A 20,565-nucleotide genomic window follows, 5' to 3' on the forward strand; every position below is an offset into this window, starting at 1 on the left:
AACTAAGTAATTTTTAATTGTTAGACTGCTTTTCCTCTGAACTGCTTTGTGAGAGAAAGGGAATTGGTTGTGTTATGGGTAAAATTCCAGTCACCAGGCTTCTACTGATTGGCTGCTCTGCTTTCTTTGCTTGTTTTAAATTGGTGTGACCTGTATGTACCGCTGCACTCCAAATGGCTGGGCTTCACAAAGTTGTGTATGACACAGCTGTGTGGCACAGTGCATCCTAAAGACACAAGACTTTGGAAATACATTGACTACAGACCTAGCATCTGTACTTTATTTTCCATGCACGCAATTCTCATCATCCTATGTGCTGCATGCTGCTCAGCCAATGACTTGTTGCTGTTAAAGTGGTTGACTTTTTTTTTCATTTCCACTTTGTTTCCCTGCTGTGCTTTATAAAAGCAAACCATTTTTCCTGTCAAATCTCATATAATTTCAGTAGGGAAAAGACACAGGCTAGACAGAACAAATTATATAGCTGTTACTGTTGTTCCTTGCCCAAACTTTATAACCAGAGACTGAAGCAATGAAAATGGGGAAAAGTAAAAGGAACTAAGGACATTCTGGGCACTAAACAGCAGCAACAAATTATAGGTAGAAAAAATATGAATACAGTAACTATACTGGAAGTTTATGAACAATCAGGATGACTCAGTCTGTATCTCTGTCTGCCTGTCTACTTCATAAAAGTGTTGGACTGGTCCTCAAACCATTTTCAGTCATGACCTGGGCCAGTATGTCAGTGACAAATTTCAATATAGAATTACATTTGTAGTGTCTAGATCTAGGGATGTCATTGTCCCCCTTTTCACAGCCCTCATTAGGCCAGCTATTGAATATAATGCCCCCTTTGACATGTATCTGTCCAGACACATGCAACAACTGGAATTGCCTCAGAGATACCTTATTAAAGGAATGCAAGGCCTAAACAACATGTCCTACTTGGATTGACTGAAAACTCTGTCACTATATTCAGCATGCTACAGACTGCTAAGAGGTGACCTGTGTCTGTCTTACAAGGTGTCCTCCAACCCATTACTGATGGATGTACTGCATATCAAGTCAAATTAAATCAGAAATACTCAGTCTGGAGATTATTACCTCTTTTGCGACATCAACAGAATGCTTTGGAGGGACTGCTATATCTTGCAGTGGGTAGTTCTGCCACAGAATGGACTTCCACCCACATAAAACAAAGTTCAACCCTGTCCATTTTCAAGTGCAACTTAGATCTATGGATGGGAAACAGAAAACTTACCCCAGGATTGCCTGTAGTAGACAGAGGCAGGTCCTAAATGGGAAGCTGGCTATGTTTAAAAATGGCCCACAAGGGTAGTTAGGCTAGTATTTACCTATGGACCTATAACATAATAATGACGCAACATACTTATAGAAATCTATAAAATATTATTGCTATCAATGGATACAGAGAAGAGCAATTAATTACATTCACAGATTAGCAATCATAGCATCTTATCATGGTAATGAAAATTAAAATTGTACAGTGCAGAAGTACATGAGGATGTCTGTGATACATCATAAGGTTTGTAATGTTTAATAAGTGATTGATGCTGTTGGATGCTTCTTGTACTGCAGCACTACATAAAAACAGGTAAATGCTCCCAGTTTTGGCCAGTGCAGTACATTACAGAGAGCTGCAATTTACCTTTATGGCACTTCAAAGTGACAACTGTGAGTAACAAGTGAATGAGTCCTGCTGACAACTTTCATACCTAGCAAGACTGTGGGAGAGTGGCATCATTTTTTTTTTTTTTTTTTTTTTGTGGACTAAAACCTGAAGACTTAAGAAAAACTTGTTGTTTCAACAATATTGAGCTAACGAAAAGGTAAGAAGTCCATGAAAGCCTTTTTACCAGCTTACAGTAAACACAAAGTAATTCAGTTAAAGAAACACTGACCAGGCACTGCATTCACCGACCATGTACAATCTAGTCAGTCATCGCACCATCATTGTAACTAAATGTTGAAAAAAAAAACTCAGTTTATGATGATTAGGGCATGTCACATTATGGGAACCCAAACTGAATTCTGGGACATGGATAACTGGACAAAGAAAGTGAAAATCAAAATCACAACATATTGCAGTCCCCATAGCACCCATTATAGAGGTTCAGACATTAAAATACAGTAATAAACAACTTCAAGTAATTGTGATGCATTAGTAGCTTATCAGATTTCAAGAAATGATGAAAATACATATTTTTCCGTTTTAGGGATGAGTTTGCCTTTAATGTCTGTCAATGCAGTTTTGTATTACGCTGCTTTTGATTATTTTATGTGCACACACTGTGAAATTTGTTATTAAACTTTATAATCTTTTGTGTTTTCTGGATAGCCAGTGACAATGGTCCCTGTCAGTATTGTATCATCTAATTTGTCAGATAAGCATCAAATAAATACATTTACTCCAACATGTGAAATAAACTTAAAACTTCAGTGTAAGTTTGCATTTTGCCATTTGTAGTATTCTCTGTCTTATTCTTGACAAGCATGTTGAAATGATCATCTGCAGAAAAAAACCTGCAAGTTTTTGTAAACACATACTTATTCCACACTGCCACTATGCAAACTGCAAGTAATACGAAGCTAAGAGTGGAATCCCCAAAATCAAAATGCTACCTTTTCAGAGCAGTTCACCTCTCATTTAATCACCATGGTTCAGAATTTATTTCTTTGCTAATAAGAGATGGACTGTTAATAAAACTGTCACAGTAAGTTAAAATCCAAAGTCAAAGCTCATCTTTCATTTTGTGTGTATGTGTTTTCACATCCAATTCAGCATTTTCTGAACTACTTCTTAACCTTTGCTGTTGAGTAGCATTATTTACAAATGGACAAAAATGCAGATAAAATATTTTTATGACTTTGAACTTAACTCTGAAAATCAGAAAATACCCCACTATTATGCATCGTTAGTAAATGTTGCAGAAATCACTGTCAATCCTTATGTAGTGATGTCTAAAAGTGTGTTTACAAAAACTATTTTCAGTATGTTTTCAGTTGGTAAAACAGACTGTGGATTTAAAATATGCATTGTTGAAGATTATAACTCATTAAAATCAGTATCTATAACGTTATTGCTAAACATGTAAAGGTGTCACTTTATAAATGTTATTTTAATTTTCAAATGTTCGAAATGGATTGAGATAGATTGAAATATTAAAGGTTGTGATGCAGAAAATGAATTTTAGTTTGCATGTCAACATCTGATGATTTTCATTTTTTATTTATTTAACATTTGTTGACCAGGAATGTCCGACTAGGTTCCACAGAGCCTGTTTTCAGTGGAAGAAATGCTCCAGATGCATGTCTTTGGAATGTGGGAGGAAACCGGAGTATCCGGAGGAAACCCACGCAAACACAGGGAGAACATGCAAACTCCACACAGAAGGCACCCCAGCCGAGAATCGAACTGGAGAACCTCTTGCTGTGAGACAACAACATTAACCGTTGCACCACTGTGCCGCCCTGTTCATCTCTGTGAGAGTTTTCCATATAGGCAATCATTCGAAGAAGTACTGAAAAGGCTTTAAGAAAGCACTAACACTGAGCAATTCTGCAGATATCTGGACAAGCAAAGGTAAAGCAATGTGTCTTTCTAAGAAAAATCACATTCACCACAATAACTTTGTATGGCTTTGTTACATAATATACTTCAGAGTGCTGTTTTGTACTGGAAATGATCAGTAAACTGTAGATTTCATGCTGTGGTCTCCATGTAGTTTGGCTCGTTACACAGCCTTGATTGTGTAGGCAGGATAGTGTAACCCAGAGCATACATGAGTCAGAGAACCTAATGCAATCCCTAATGGCACAATTCAAGTGAGTGTCAGTTTTACAGAAGAACATCTCCAGCATTCTGTCTTACAGCCATATTCTATATATTGCTTGTGATTCCTTACCAAAAAACATCCATGAAACCTACCTATACTCCTGATTAACAAATGTATTAGTAACAATATAAAATATTGTACAAATAGCCAACAGACTTTATATGACATAAACATCTAAATGTGCTTCAGCATTAGATTAGCATCAGCATCTTGTTAAGGAAATAATATCTCACATTTAGAACCCAGCTCCTTGGATTATCTTTAAGAACAATAATGTTCCCAGAATCCTATGCACTGATGACAAATAAGGATCACTTGACCATGTAGTCTGTATATCTCTGTACTTGGTGGGTAAACTATAGATCCTATTCCTACATGGACTTGCACTTCAAAAAAAAAAAAAAAAAAAAAAAGCTGTAGGGAAGGACAGCAAACTATGGACTTAAGCTTAACATCAATGGTTTGAATATGAAAGGCAAGAATCAGTTATTTGTGTATTGGAGACTATCTTAATCTCCAGTTAAATTATCACATTTAATACAAAGAAAACATAATGGATATTACAAATGAACATCAAAATTTAGTGTCTTAACGACTTCCTATGCTGGTGTTATAGAGAAAAGGCATGTTCCCTAGTCAATCAACTCAACACAGAATCCCAAACGGAAAAACCACTCAGACAGCGAGCTTCATCAGAACTTCATCATCGCTGTCTGTTGTTCCAAACGGTCTTTTTGACTTTGATTCTAGTCAATCAACAGTAAACTGTCTAAGTACAATAATAAAGTGTCTTAAGAGATTTTTTTAGTTATTACCACGAGTTTCTAAGGTGTCCAAAAGTCAGTTTCATGAGCTGATTTGACAAAAGAGTAAAGTAAGCAAACAGTATGAAGAGCTATGACTATCTGAGATAGAAACAATATGGCAGGTGAGTCTACCCAAGAAGATGTGCCTAAAAGGTAGTGGTGTAAATGTTTTTGAGTGGTACAAATAAAGCATGTGCCCAACTAGCTAGCTGTGTGGTGTAGGCTAAGAAACATGAATTAAAAATAATGGAAACTTGCAGGTGCTATAGATGATTTATGGAAAGAAAATTTGGTCTTGAAAGACTTTATGACTGACTTGGAACATTTAAAGGAAAATGAGGTGATGTGGAAGACAGAGTTCATGGAATGAATATTTAAATTACTGGAATTCTTAAAAAAAAAAACTTGATGGACAAAAATGCTTTCTTATCATGGAGGACACCTTAGCAAGATGGGATGCACATTGGGCAATGGAAGGTTGAAAAGGATCAGACACCTTATGTTCTAGGTATGCAGAGGAATTCCAAAGAGCCATGACATGTTTTATTAATATTTGAGACCTATAAACCTAACAACCAGATAAATCATTGCTTTGGTGATGGGGAAGACTTACACAGTTAGTGATAAAAGTCCTTATTTATAGTGATTATTCTTATGAAGTAAGACACCAAGAAGAGAGTCTCTGGTCATTATGTGAAATTGCTCTGCATAAAATGTTAAGTTTAATTTGTTTTACCCAGCAGTGTTTTGTGTATTTTTCCACATGAATATTCACTGATGAGGGGGATATATGTTTGTCTCCCAAATATGCAACAAAATGTAGAAGGTTTAGGATTTTTGCTTGGAAATGTTTACATAGATATTTTTATACCCCAAGTATACTCCAGAGAATTTTTCCTCTGATAGACAGCAAATGTTGGAGGTGTGATAGGGAATAAAGAGGTAATTGAGGACATATTTTCTGGGAGTGTAATGAGTTGGTTGACTTTAAAGATTCCCTGGTGGCTACTCTGTCAGAGATGCTTGGTGAGCAAATTGATGTAATTAGGGAAATTGTTTTTCTGAGCTATGGTACAGAAATGGAATTGCCTCGACATAGTAAGGCCTTGCTGAGTCTAATTAGGGTGGCTGCCAAAAAAAACAATTACTAGAAAATGGAAATCAAAAGCTAAACTAACTGTACTAGAAGTAGCAAAATATAGTAAAAGAGATAAAACAACTGGAACTGGGATCCCTAAAAAGGGGAGGAGCAAATTACATTGGAAAAGGGGAATTGTGGGAACAATATATACAGGGGAGGAATGAGGTTTAAAAGAAGGCAGGACTTGAATGAGCTATTTAATGTTTGACTAACTATGATTGGGTAGAGTATATTTGTAGTATAATGTTTGCAATTAGAATTGCGTTACTAGGACTTGTGGTATAAAATGTTTGCAGCTGGGATGGTGTTAATGTGATTTGTTTTCATTTATATACATGTATGATCGCCTATGTCATAAGTGATAGTTTAATAAAGATGCTTCTTGTTAAAAAAATGAATATTCACTGATGTGCAAAAGAAGCTCACGTTTTATGAGAATTTGATTTCCAAACCTGGAGGTAGAAAGAAAAAGAAAGAGAGAGAGAGACAGGATGGAAACTGTGAGGTTCTGAAAGAGCATGGCTTTCCACCAGGAATACATTGAAACAGTATAGATGCCCAGTATAAAATGAAGATTTGGGGACATCAGTACAACTTTACCATAAAAGGAGAAAGCAACAAGTAATATACATGAATATATTGGTGAAATATCCTGAAGTTTACTGATGTGAATAAGACTTTCCTCTGTTATGTGCTGACTGTGACTATTAATATATTTGTATGCATTAATATGTTTAGCTAATATTGCTTCCTTCACTGGTGATATGGTTATACTTGGATTAAAACCAACAACAAACCAGCACAATGTGGCATTCAAAAGCACAAAAGGACATTGATACAGTCTGGGTCATGCTGGTTTGTTGTTAGTTTTGTTTTTTCTTGCCAACAATGGGCCCACAGTCCAGTGTACTAGTGGTTACACTTGGTTTATCAGATGAGAGAGGTAAAGGGGATCTTTTTTCTGCTTTCAGATATGAGTTCTGTTAACTGAGGTGTGTTGCCAGTGTAATGATGAGTAGCTGTTACTTTTACAAATTACAATTCACTGACTAGAATAATGACTTTGATAGTAGTTAAGTATCATATTGTTTTATTGTTTGTTATGCCAGATATTTAATATTTCAAGACACTAGGCTAAATATGAATAGCTTCTATAATAAGTGGAACAGAATTATTGGAATAACTCAGGGAGGGGGGCAGATTCACTGTGACACCTAATGAGTTTTTCTCTTGCCTATAGATAACTTGACCAATGAAATGCATCTGTAGTGCTGGGTGGATGTAAAATTAATTTTTCTTTACTCTGGTTATGTTTTAGATCAGGTCAAAGCTGAAGATAATACATGTTGTAATGAAAATAGTTTTGTGTGTAAACAAACAAAAAAAAGGTTATTAAATTCATCTGGGCAAATTATGTTAAAATTCGTTTCCCAATTTGTAGACTTGAATAGTACAAAATCGAATTTGTTCATGCAATGTGTCATTTCCATGTATTAATGTAGTATATTAAATATTTCAGGCGGGTGATATAATGCTTGATAATAGATGTGGGATGAGTTTAATAACATGGACTATGAATGCTTTAACCAATCCATTTAAGAAGAGCAGAATATTCAATTATTTTGAAAAATAAGAACAATGGAACAGTACATTAAAGGAGCACATTTATTGGATGAGGAATGCAATTTATTAATTAGATTGGTCTTGGGAGAGAGGACCTTCCTTTGAAGGGGCCAGGAAAAGAGGAGTAATTTTGTTCATTTCTTACAGTTGGAGAATTACTGATAATTGTAAATGGCTGTTATTTGGGAGTGAACGGATATTTGGTAGCCATCTTGTTGACAACATACAGTGTTTATGCTCCTCTGAGAACAACACATGCTGAATTTAAAATGATAAATGAAATTCATCTCTACCCCAGTTTCACTGTAATATATAAACTAAAACGTATATATTTTTCACTGCAGTTGTACAAAATATATGTCAATATCTTATTGCATTCAATGTCTTTAACCTGGGCTGAATCTGGAAATGATCCACTGGGATCAGTGTAATACCTTAATTAACAAATAGAATAAAATACAATAAAATAAAATATAAAATATTGCATGTTAGAAGGGAATTGTAAGATGTATATGGAGAACTTGAGTTTTGTGGCTACTATGACAGAGGTGAGAGAAGAATTATGATTCTCTTTTTGTGCCATGAATGGGTAAGCATGTAGTTGCTCACACAAAAGTAATGGGTCTTACTTAAGTCTCTGATATTAAGTTATTACTACACATTACACGGTATTCATATAGATATAGCTTGAGGTAACATAGATATGATCTATATAAAAACAAAGCATGTTTAAGGAGATCAAAGTGCAGCCAATAGTTGCCTCAGATTCTGTGATAATTGAATGTTTTATACGTACAATGACCACATTATGCGTGGGAAAGCACTGGAGCCTCACCACTTTCTTAAAAGACTGATGACTTTACTGATGAGTATAAAGGCTCTATTAATACAAATTTGACTACGTTAGGGAGAAATGAACAAACAGAGGTAGTATCTTGTGATTATTTAAAGGTGAACCTTAAAGCAGAAGTGAAAAGTAGTACATTACAAATAATACCAGACACCAAGCTGGCATTAAAGCCATTAGAAGATAAATTAGGGAAATTTCAGATTGGTTTCTTTAAAAGTGAAAAGACAATACAAAAGGAGATAAAATGTAAAAAAGAATTTAGAAGGCTTATTGGAGAGAAAGTCTGAGTTTGTGCATCAGTCTTTGATGGGCAAATATTTTTACAATTATACTGAGTATCAAAAACAGTAGCAGTTATAAGACAATGGTCCACACAGAGGGTTATAACTAGTATGAATAATAAAGTAGGTTTCCATTTCAGTAGGGATGCCGTGGTGATAGCTGAGCATTTCAAACAGTAATATATACATTTATATCAGGCAGAGATAAAATGGAGAGCTAATATGCAAATACATTTGCATGCAGATCTTAAGATTGCCAAACTTTACACAGGGGAAGGCAGGATCCTTGATGGTACCTTTGTCTATTGAAGAGTTTCTTGAATTTTTAAGAGTCTGACACAAGGAAATCCTCTGAGTAGTAATGGTTAATCAAATGAGTTTTGATATTTGCAATCAGTGAAAGTGCTGCATTGACTACTGCAGTTATATTATGTAGTACTGGAAACTAAACATATTCCTTTGTTGTAGCGGTGGAGGGTGGTAACTGTGATACCAAAGGAGAAGAAAGGATGGAAATTTACCATACTTCTACAGGCTAATTTTAATGTTAAATCATGATTATAAATGATTACTATACTTTTAGCAAAAAAGGTTGCTAGAGTTGGTTGCCAAGTCTGGTAGGCATTGATCAGCATGGATTAGTTAATGGGAGACAGATGTATAATAATATATTAAAGGTTATAGTGATAATGAGTAGTGTGCAGCAGATGCACAAACATTGGTGTAATTGGAATTTGATTGAAAAAGTCTTTGATAGGGTAGAATTCATTATTTGATGGAAGTCACATTGTTGGAATTAAGATTATTGTGAGAGTTGCTAAGTTGTTAAACTCTGTATGAGTAGCCAAACATTAGAGCTAAAAATGCATGTTAGTATGTTATCTTCCTTAAAATATTTAAACATATGAGACAAAGGCATCTATTGCTCTCAGTATTATTTACTTTGTGTTCAAAACACTTGCTACATTTAATAGGAGTTCTAATCTGCAAAGATATAATAGTTTTAATAAAGAATTTACAATGTGATTGTTTGTGGATGATGTGTTGGTTCATCTGATACATTATGCAGTTGATACTGACATGCTGTTTCAGCTACTAGATACATTTGGCTAGATGACTGGATACACGTTAAACAAAAAAAATGCAAGAACAGTTTCAATACATCTTTTTGTTACTTTTGAGTACTTGAAGAAAGAGTATGAATGTCGACTGAATGATGAATCTTTAAATATTTTAGAATATGTTTGGGAAATTATTTAGAGGGATCACTTTAAGACATATGGAGTGGTGAAGCATACATTAAGACAGGAGATTTAAGATGGAAAAATGATAGGCTTGGAACTGGACCAGAGCATGAAAGCAGATAATTTTTGTACTACCTCTATTATTATAACTATTTTAGGCCTTTCCAACTGATATGACATTGAATTCCTTAAACTCAAGAAGGAATATGATCATCATCATCTTCTTTCAGCTGTTCCTGTTAGGGGGTCGCTACAGCAGATCATCTGTTTCCATTTCTTCCTGTCCTCTGCATCTTGCTCTGTCACACCAACCACCTTCATGTCCTCTCTCACCACATCCATTAACCTTATCTTAGGCCTTCCTCTTTTTCTGTTACCTGGTAGCTTCATCCTTAGCATCTTTTTCCCAATATACTCAGCATCCCTCCTCAGCACATGTCCAAACCAATGTAATCTTGCCTCTCTGGCTTTGTCTCCAAACCTTCCAACCTGGGCTGACCCTCTAATATACTTATTCCTAATCCTGTCCACCCTCGTCACACCCATTGCAAATCTTAACATCTTTAACTCTGCCACATCCAACTCTAACTCCTGCCTTTTTGTCAATAAGGAGTATGATGTTTTGCTATATTTGGAAAAGTGGCAGGTCTAGGATATATGTCAAGTGAACTATAAGGGTTAATTGTGGCCTATCCGGTGTTGTCTTATGAAACATGAAGCAGTGCAAAGTTAAGCTGTTACATTCCTTGTTAGTTCAAAATATGGAAAGAAAAAGTGAAGTTAATGATATGGGATGATGGAAAGTTTGACTGGTATGCATTTTAGGCATTACATTTAGAAAAAAAATTTAGATTCTTCTCTGCAAAGTACGGGTGGGACCACTTTAGTCGTTTCCCATCCCATCTCTAACTACCCAACCCATAATTACTTTTATAGATGTGTAATCACTCTTACTGCTATAACTGCAAAACACAAATAGCATCCGACAATTACATGTGTACAAAATGTCATAAGAATCTATAGTCCCCCTGTTTAAAATGCACAAAACAAATCACTAACTTTAAATTAAACAAGAATGACAAAATCCAAAAATCAGAATAGAACTACTTAGACACCTATTGTAACAAACAAATCAATAACCAAGAACAATCCAAAATATTCTACAGAGTATACACAGTGGAAAACTTGTACAGTACAATAATGTTATACATAAATGATGCAAACAGAAATGCAAACTTGTATAATCAACTTGCTTAAGTAAGCAGGGCCGCAAATATGCTGACATCTAAAGGAGTTCAGCTATGTACAAGGACAATTCTGTTTACTTTTTCTCAATATTTTATCTTTTCTGGATTAAATTGCCTCTAGGACAGTTTTACTGGACTGTTTGCTTTCTTAATGCTACACAGGAGATACAAGTTTCAATTAGCCTCTGTGACATAGAAAAACAGCTTATACATCAGGCAACAGTGAGAATTGTGCCATCGCTGCCTCTTGCTTAAGATAATTGTACAAGTGCTCCAGCCTCATGATGCACTGGGATAAAGTCCTTACTCCACCTCAGATGACGTGAGTGCTGGAGGGACCAGGCAGACGAAGTTGCAATTGAGTGACTGATACTGGCCCTCCCATTTTTCAAAGGCAGTAAGCTGCCTAGGTTCACTGGAATAGAAGCTTTAAGACCCTATGATTTCCTGTCTGCATGCTGCATATTGCTTGGTTGAACGATCGCACATGCATGGAATCCATGGACAGCTATTGTGGCGCTTATAAAGCTTCAGCAGTCTGGTGTGGGGTAAGGGTATATTCCCTCGCAGCAGTATGGCACTGTACCAGTGTCCACATTTCCTCACCATCCTTAGATGAAGATCAGGTTGAGCATAGGAGAGTCTAAGATGGGTCTTGAAGACCCAGTGAACATGCAGAGGAGCTGAGGGTAGCTGATGATCAGCTGCACGAAGGGGTGAAAAAAAAGATAGATAGTTATACAAATATACAGGGGCAGTTAAATACCTTAACAGCTGCCATATCAAGCAACCTCTTCACAATCTCTCTCACACCCCTTTTGTCATCCCCTCACTTACTGCCTCTCATTCATCCTATCTCACTCTTCTCTCACACTTCCTCTCCTTTCTACTCCTCTTCCTTCTGCATGCATCTCTACCATTTCTATATCATTTCCCCATAGTATCTGTTCCTGCAACTATTTCCAATTGTCTCTATTAATGTCTTCATATCTCTCTATATAATGATTTGCTGCTATCCCTTAGCATAAGCCATCTGTATCACTATGGATACATATTGTCCTAAAAGCTCTGCTAAGCATAATTCCATTTCCCACCCATGTTTCGACTTTGTAAACTGCTTCTTAAAGGAAATGTTTCTGCATATTTTTGATTTGTAAATATGCATATATTTTATGGCATATTCTTGAATCTGTAAATATGTTTTTGTTTTCATTTCTTATGTGATCCTTTTCAACCGGGATGTGCCCACAAATGGGCCATTGACATTAGTGAACTACCTTGATTAAAAAAATCTTTTTACATTTTCCTGCTGTTTAAATAATTGTTAAACTGTATTGATGGCAACAATATAATCAGCAGCTATGAAATTAGCCAGCTCTATCACTCTCTCTTTTGTTTTAACACAGTTACACCTAAGAAAGTCCAGCTGAGAATAAGGTCTTCTACTCCACTTCAGTAATGACTGGAAGAGTGCAAAGGTGGCATCTGTGGGATCTCCATCTTCAGTGTCTCTAAAGCATTAACAAAAGCTCTTTATCTCTCTCTTATATAAACAAACATTCCAGCCGCAATGTCCAAGTGAGGGCCTTTTGATATTCTTTGTCAGCAGTTGGAAGAGTACATAAATGTCAGCTGTAGGCTGTCCATCTACTTTGTCTGTAAATCACTAACAAATGCTACTACTCAAGTAAAACTGCATTGAAATTCAATTTCTACCCCCTCTCACAATTCTTCTTTTCCATTCCTGAAATAAAACATAGAAACTGCAAACAATAAATATTGCAAAGCATAGGTAACACAAACTCTAATACTCCCACAACAGCTAAAGATCATGTGCAAACTGAAAAAAAAAATCACACTAGCCTATCTGTTCTCAAAAAGCATTCCTCAGCAGTTGTTTACCATGGCTTTCTTTCTGTTATTTAAGATTGCAATCTTACTTTTCTTTGTAAGGAAGACTGCTTCCAAAAAAAACCCACTACATAGCCTTAACATGCTCTACCCTCACTGATTACCTGTAGGAAGATTTTATTTCTTGTTGACATAATTTTAGATTCCATTGCTTAGTCAGCAAGAGGGATAAAGGAATATAGAGAGAGGATTTTCATGTTAGGGTACTTTTACTTGTATTTTTTGTCGCATTTTTAATTTTAAGGGTAAAATACCAGCCAAGGAATGCAGTAAATAAAATCAATAAATCAAAAAACAAGGAATGGACCAAAGCCAGGATAATTAGTAAGTACTTATGTTCCTTTATTCCAACAGAACTTCATCAGATAAAAGACTCCATGTTGACGCACCTTTTAAAAGACAAGACAACTAATCAAAAGCAGCATACATAGTCCTAATCAGTTCTTGAAGAAGCCTGTTAAAAATGGCATTGTCTATCAAAATACAGTTACAATAAATGGAGTCCAAAAAATCTGGTTAGCTGAGGGTGAAGCAGTGAGATATAAACATGATAAAGGTATCCAAAGTCCAAGGAATCTCCAGAGAATCAAGCAAAAATAATAAATTTTATTTCATTCAGACAAGCGCTTTCGCCAATAATAGCTTCATCAGGTCTATCTCAGATAGACCTGATGAAGCTATTATTGGCAAAAGCGCTTGTCTGAATGAAATAAAATTTATTATTTTTGCTTGATTCTCTGGAGATTCCTTGGACTTTGGATACCTTTATCATGTTTATATCTCACTGCTTCACCCTCAGCTAACCAGATTTTTTGGACTCCATTTGTTATTTCTCTTCTAACTGAGGGCGTTTACCGTAGTGGTGGTTTTATTTTCTCATTTGATTCACAGTTACAATAAATGCCATCAGTTCTTTAAAAACATAATATCAACTAATAAGTCAGTATAGTACTCAAAATATGTACAATCTAAGTAATAATAAACATTTGCATTATACTTCAGAGCTTATCCACTTAAGACTTTATAAAATAGTTAGGGAAATTCTATCATTAATACCTGGTGACTGCGTTACATTAAGTAGCACTTGTCTATAAACTTCCCTGGATTCTAAAAAAGCTGACCGGTTACCACCCTTTGTGTCATAGTTAACCTTTTCCAAAATATAAAAACTAAATGTATTGGTTAATGTGATCTTCAAACCCCCATGCATTCTGATTTTCTTTTATGTAAAAACAAATGTGAAAGCTGCTTCTCTTTCACTGTCACACAAATGCATCATGTGCAGCACAAAATCTACAACCTCTAATTGTCTCTGATTTTGTCTAATGTTACTGTATCTTACCTTTTACTTGTCTATGATTTTTGCAGAATTTTGCCTAAATTTTTAGCCTCTCCATCCCTTGTAAAACTAAATTTTCTAGTAAATCATTGATAATTATTGTCAAGCACTAATGCTAGATATTGTTTCCCTGGAACATGCATGCTAATGCAAAACCTGTTCCATTAATAAACAGACATACTGCACCAAGCCCACATGCAGCATTAAAATGATATTTACTTACAAAAAATATATAGGAAAGAGGCCCAGGAAGTGCAAGAAAGATCCAACTTTGCATCATCAAAGTGACAAATGTGATAATGCAGTGAAAGGAAGTACTGCCCTCATAGGTCCGTGGAGTGGCAACGTTTGCATGCAGGAAATAACAGTAAAATAAAACAGAATATCTAGTAAACTGGAAGCCATCCTGTAATCCCAGAAGAAAGAGAATGCAGGACTGTGCAAAAATTGATTGTACATGATCTTTAAATCTTATAATCTCCCCATACTGAGTGTAAATGCAAAAGTTGAATGCAGCAAGAATAACAGACAGGTTGTACAATTACTTTGTAATGGCACTTTTATTGTTCACTCTTCTCCATATTATTAAGACTTGCTGCATTAAAGTTAGCAGCATAACCAGAAAATACAGAAGTACAAACAAGGCATCAGAATACTGTACTTTGGCCCCAATGGTAAGTCTAACTGCTACTTACTAATCTCCTCAAATAAATTATATAAGTTAGTAGTACAACTGAGACCTTCCTTCCTTCACAAAATACCGGGCACGTACTAGAACCAAGTTAACCTCAAAATGTCTCAAACCCATATGAAACTGACATAAAGTGTGAACACACCTCTTCTGCATCAGTCTCAAAATAGGCACCACCAAAAAGATCAGTGTGAACTATATGTCAACAAATAACAATTTATCCCCACAGGAAACATGCTTCAAAGCAATTGAAGGTCTTAGAATATACCACATTAAGAGGTGAAATGTAAGCAGTGTAATACATTAGAGATTTCGATTAAAAGCATTAAACTAGACATCTCTGACAATAAAGAAACATGGCTGAAACTGAATATTGCCTCCTTTTCTGTATGAAACTTAAAACACATTTTAACTTGAAATTACTGTCCAGAAAACAAACATTGTAGGGGGGGTATATTGGGGATTTAAAATAGTCCACCCCTGCAAACTGTAAAAACATATTGCAATAAACCAAAGGATGACCAAAGTCTAAGCTGGATAATAACAGAAAATTAAATATTGCCTGAGTTTACATACTTCATCTAGTGATAATCTTTTTGAAGAAACTATACAAGAAGTTACTGCAGATAGACCTGAGGTGGGTAAGGATGTACAGTATGTAAAGCTGAATTATTGGAAAGGGGGCTGAAGGGGTAATTAAACTGATAACCAGGAGGGGGGAAGATCCCACTGGGCAATGTGGGGAAATGGTCAGTAAAAATAATGGCAAATGTTATATACAATGGTGCATACTTGAATCAGTGGGAAGGGAATGTGGTAGAAAATTTCAGAAGCAGAGATGTATGTTTATTATGGGAAGGTACTGAAAATAATTAGGGGAAGATATGCTGAGGAAGACAATGGAGTCCATGGCACCATTACTTCAGGTACTGTCGTATTACGTGTGAAACATGAGAAGATTCTAACATTCGAGGGGCATGCTGGGAAGAGTGGGCAGATAAACCTCAATGAACTTGGTTGTGGATAAATAAAATATGGAGGAAGAAGGCTAGATCATCCCAGGGTAGAAGAGAAGAGGATGAACTTGTTTATCATTTACCAAAGCAAGACTTTACAAAAATATTCATACCGAGCAGATATCCTGCACAAATAGGATGCCTTATTCTTTATTTACAGATGTGTGTTACTCTGAGTTTTCTTTCACCTTGGGGCAGAATACAGCCTAGTTATAGAACACAGAAACTACAGATGTACCTGTGGACTTTTAAAGGTAAGACTTCATTGCAGCAGGTTATGGTGTTTGATAATTTAGATATTGGACACTGACTAGTAAAAAGGGCTGGTCATAAATATTAGGTCAGCTTAGAGAGTCTCATTGTTAGTGATGAAAGGATTCTGAACCATATTTATTTATTTATTTTATTTATTTATTGACATTTGTTAACCGGGTTTGTCCAACTGGGCTTGTGGCCCATTTTCAGTGGAGACCCGAGGAGAAAAGCTTCAGTAGTACATTTTAAAACAAGTACAATTTTAAACAATATTGATATAATACCAGTTATAGCAAAACGATTCACATATGTTAGGTTACATGCATAAAGTTAAAGTTGCATTAAAAAGAAGCTAAGTAACAATTTTACATTGATATAGTTCAATAGGTCAACAATAAACATGTTTTGTTTGTATAAAATTATGCAAATGCATAGTAGACACATTGGAGAGAGAGGTGTAATGAGGTACTAAGTATGGTCCTTTTGAGAGTACATAAAGGGAAGGAAGACTAGGTAGGGTCATGGCAAGGGCAGATTCTGGAATTGAGAAAATAAGCTTTTAGTTCATTTTTAAAGTGTGAGGTATGGGAGATTGAACCATAATAGGACTTGTTGATGTTTGCAAAAATGCAGCCAGTAGGATGGAAGGAAGGTTGTGTATGTGCATGATTTTTGGCTATGGCTTGCTCAGATATGTAATATTTTATACCAGCTTGTAAAGACTTATAGACTGGATTCTGAATAAGAATGTTCTGGAAATTGTATCCTTTGGATTATCACTCAGGGTCATTGCTGCCTCCCTAATTATTTCTACCTGAGTAGAGATTAAGGATTGCTTTTCTGCACAGGTTAGCTAAAGTGGTGCTACCACAATGGTGATGATATGCATGATGGTGCCTACTGTCCATGTTCTGAGCTGCATGTATTGTCACATGATGGGGCAACTGATGCATTTACACTGCAAAAATGCAGTTTGACAATTATTTCCTTTGATAGAACATGCATAATAGCACTACTCCAGAAAAGTATCTGATTAACTCTAGTTTGTTGAGAAGATCAAAAGAGCATGGAGCAATGGGTCAGCGAAATCATTTGCTGCATCCTAGATGAGGAAGAAGTGACCCTTGTAGTTTCCAAAATGGTGGCTGATACTCCAAATGAAACAGTGCTGCCTTCATGCCAAGTCAGAGGAACTCTAATAATTTCCTCTGCAAAAAAAACAAAAAAAGCAGAAGTGTTATTTTGTTTTGTTGAAATTTTTATTTAATTGAGTAGAGTTCTGATCCAAGTGGAACTTAAACAGACAGCAGTGCCATCAGGCAGAGCTTAAAAAAGTAGCTTGCCCAGAGTCACTCAACAGGTAAACATACAAAGGTTGATGGAATTAAACCCTGGACTACAGGAGGGGACTTCTTGAAATCATCATGCATATGTAGTAATTTGTTTTCAGAAGTTATTTCTCAGATTCGTCTTATTATAAGGTGAGGAGAGTGGGGCTATGATGACTCAAGGAAAAGGATTCAGAAATGGACAAAATTATGAATGGTAGTTAACATAAATTGATTACTATCTTAGAGACCACTCCAATAAACTATATGAAATTACACTGATGGGGACTGAAAAAGCCTGATATGGATGTTATTTTTGCAGCAAAATGACAGATTCTTTGCTTAGGTTCAGATTCATTGGGTGAAAAGCTGTTGAGAGATTTGGTCTGGCTATTAGGGTCAATAATCAACTCTGCATGGCACATATGCTGGATAGTAATATGAGGAATCTGTTAAAATGCTAGGTGAATAACCAATGTACTGTATGTAGGGTAACAGTGGCTTGTCAAGGTAAGGAGGTCTGTAGCTTTAATATTCACTGCTCTCAGCTCAAAAACTGAAGGGTATGTGTTTTTCAGAGGATGCAACTTTTTTGGGAAACAAATTTGCTACTCATTTGAAAAGGGATTAAAAAGACATCTGAAAGAACTTGCTTTGTTTATTTGCATATCTTGCATAATATTTCTGATCATGTGAGCAAGTTACTCATTCCGAATTATCTTTCATAAAAAATCTGTTCTTCTCACCGACTGTTAGTGCTGCAGCACCCTACCCTCTTTTGTTATTTCTTTCCAAAAACTTTTCTTCTCACCCACTTTTAGTGTTGCAGCACCCTACCCTCTTGTGTTATTTCTTTCCAAAATCTGTTCCTCTCACCCACTTTTAGTGCTGCAGCACCCTACCCTTTTTTCTTATTTCTTTCCAAAAACTTTTATTCTCACCCACTTTTAGTGTTGCAGCACCCTACCCTCTTTTGTTATTTCTTTCCAAAATCTGTTCTTCTCACCCACTTTTAGTGCTGCAGCACGCAAACCTCTTTTCTTATTTCTTTCCAAAAACTTTTCTTCTCTCCCACTTTTAGTGTTGCAGCACCCTACCCTCTTTTGTTATTTGTTTCCAAAATCTGATCTTCTCACCCACTTTTAGTGTTGTAGCACCCTACCCTCTTTTGTTATTTCTTTCCAAAATCTGTTCTTCTCACCCACTTTTAGTGTTGCAGCACCCTACCCTCTTTTGTTATTTCTTTCGAAAAACTTTTCTTCTCACCCACTTTTAGTGTTGCAGCACCCTACCCGCCTTTCTTATTTCTTTCCAAAAACTTTTCTTCTCACCCACTTTTAGTGTTGCAGCACCCTACCCTCTTTTGTTATTTATTTCCAAAATCTGTTCTTCTCTCCCACTTTTAGTGTTGCAGCACCCTACCCTCTTGTGTTATTTCTTTCCAAAATCTGTTGTTCTCACCCACTTTTAGTGCTGCAGCACCCAACCCTCTTTTCTTATTTCTTTCCAAAAACTTTTCTTCTCTCCCACTTTTAGTAATGCAGCACCCTACCCTCTTTTGTTATTTCTTTCCAAAATCTGTTCTTCTCACCCACTTTTAGTGTTGCAGCACCCTACCCTCTTTTGTTATTTCTTTCCAAAATCTGTTCTTCTCACCCACTTTTAGTATTGCAGCACCCTACCCTCTTTTGTTATTTCTTTCCAAAATCTGTTCTTCTCACCCACTTTTAGTGCTGCAGCACCCAACCCTCTTTTCTTATTTCTTTCCAAAAACTTTTCTTCTCTCCCACTTTTAGTGTTGCAGCACCCTACCCTCTTTTGTTATTTCTTTCCAAAATCTGTTCTTCTCACCCACTTTTAGTGTTGTAGCACCCTACCCTCTTTTGTTATTTCTTTCCAAAATCTGTTCTTCTCACCCACTTTTAGTGTTGCAGCACCCTACCCTCTTTTGTTATTTCTTTCGAAAAACTTTTCTTCTCACCTACTTTTAGTGTTGCAGCACCCTACCCTCCTTTCTTATTTCTTCCCAAAAACTTTTCTTCTCTCCCACTTTTAGTGTTGCAGCACCCTACCCTCTTTTGTTATTTATTTCCAAAATCTGTTCTTCTCTCCCACTTTTAGTGTTGCAGCACCCTACCCACTTGTGTTATTTCTTTCCAAAATCTGTTCTTCTCTCCCACTTTTAGTGTTGCAGCACCCTACCCTCTTTTGTTATTTCTTTCCAAAATCTGTTCTTCTCACCCACTTTTAGTGTTGCAGCACCCTACCCTCTTTTGTTATTTCTTTCCAAAAACTTTTCTTCTCACCCACTTTTAGTGTTGCAGCACCCTACCCTCATTTGTTATTTCTTTCCAAAATCTGTTCTTCTCACCCACTTTTAGTGTTGCAGCACCCTACCCTATTTTGTTATTTCGTTCCAAAAACTTTTCTTCTCACCCACTTTTAGTGTTGAGCACCCTACCCTCTTTCTTATTTCTTTCCAAAATCTGTTCTTTTCACCCACTTTTAGTGTTGCAGCACCCTACCCTCTTTTGTTATTTCTTTCTAAAATCTGCTCTTCTCACCCACTTTTAGTGTTACAGCACCCTACCCTCTTTTGTTATTTCTTTCCAAAATCTTTTCTTCTCACCCACTTTTAGTGTTGCAGCACCCTACCCTCCTTTCTTATTTCTTTCCAAAAACTTTTCTTCTCACCCACTTTTAGTTTTGCAGCACCCTACCCTCTTTTGTTATTTCTTTCCAAAACCTTTTCTTCTCACCCACTTTTAGTGTTGCAGCACCCTACCCTCTTTTGTTATTTCTTTCCAAAAATCTGTTCTTCTCACCCACTTTTAGTGTTGCAGCACCCTACCCTCTTTTGTTATTTCTTTCCCAAATATGCTCTTCTCACCCACTTTTAGAGTTGCAGCACCCTACCCTCTTTTGTTATTTCTTTCAAAAAACTTTTCTTCTCACCCACTTTTAGTGTTGCAG

This window comes from Protopterus annectens, chromosome 7.part0 (genome assembly GCF_019279795.1).
Source record: "Protopterus annectens isolate FY-2018-M chromosome 7.part0, PAN1.0, whole genome shotgun sequence".
Lineage (NCBI taxonomy): Eukaryota > Metazoa > Chordata > Ceratodontiformes > Protopteridae > Protopterus > Protopterus annectens.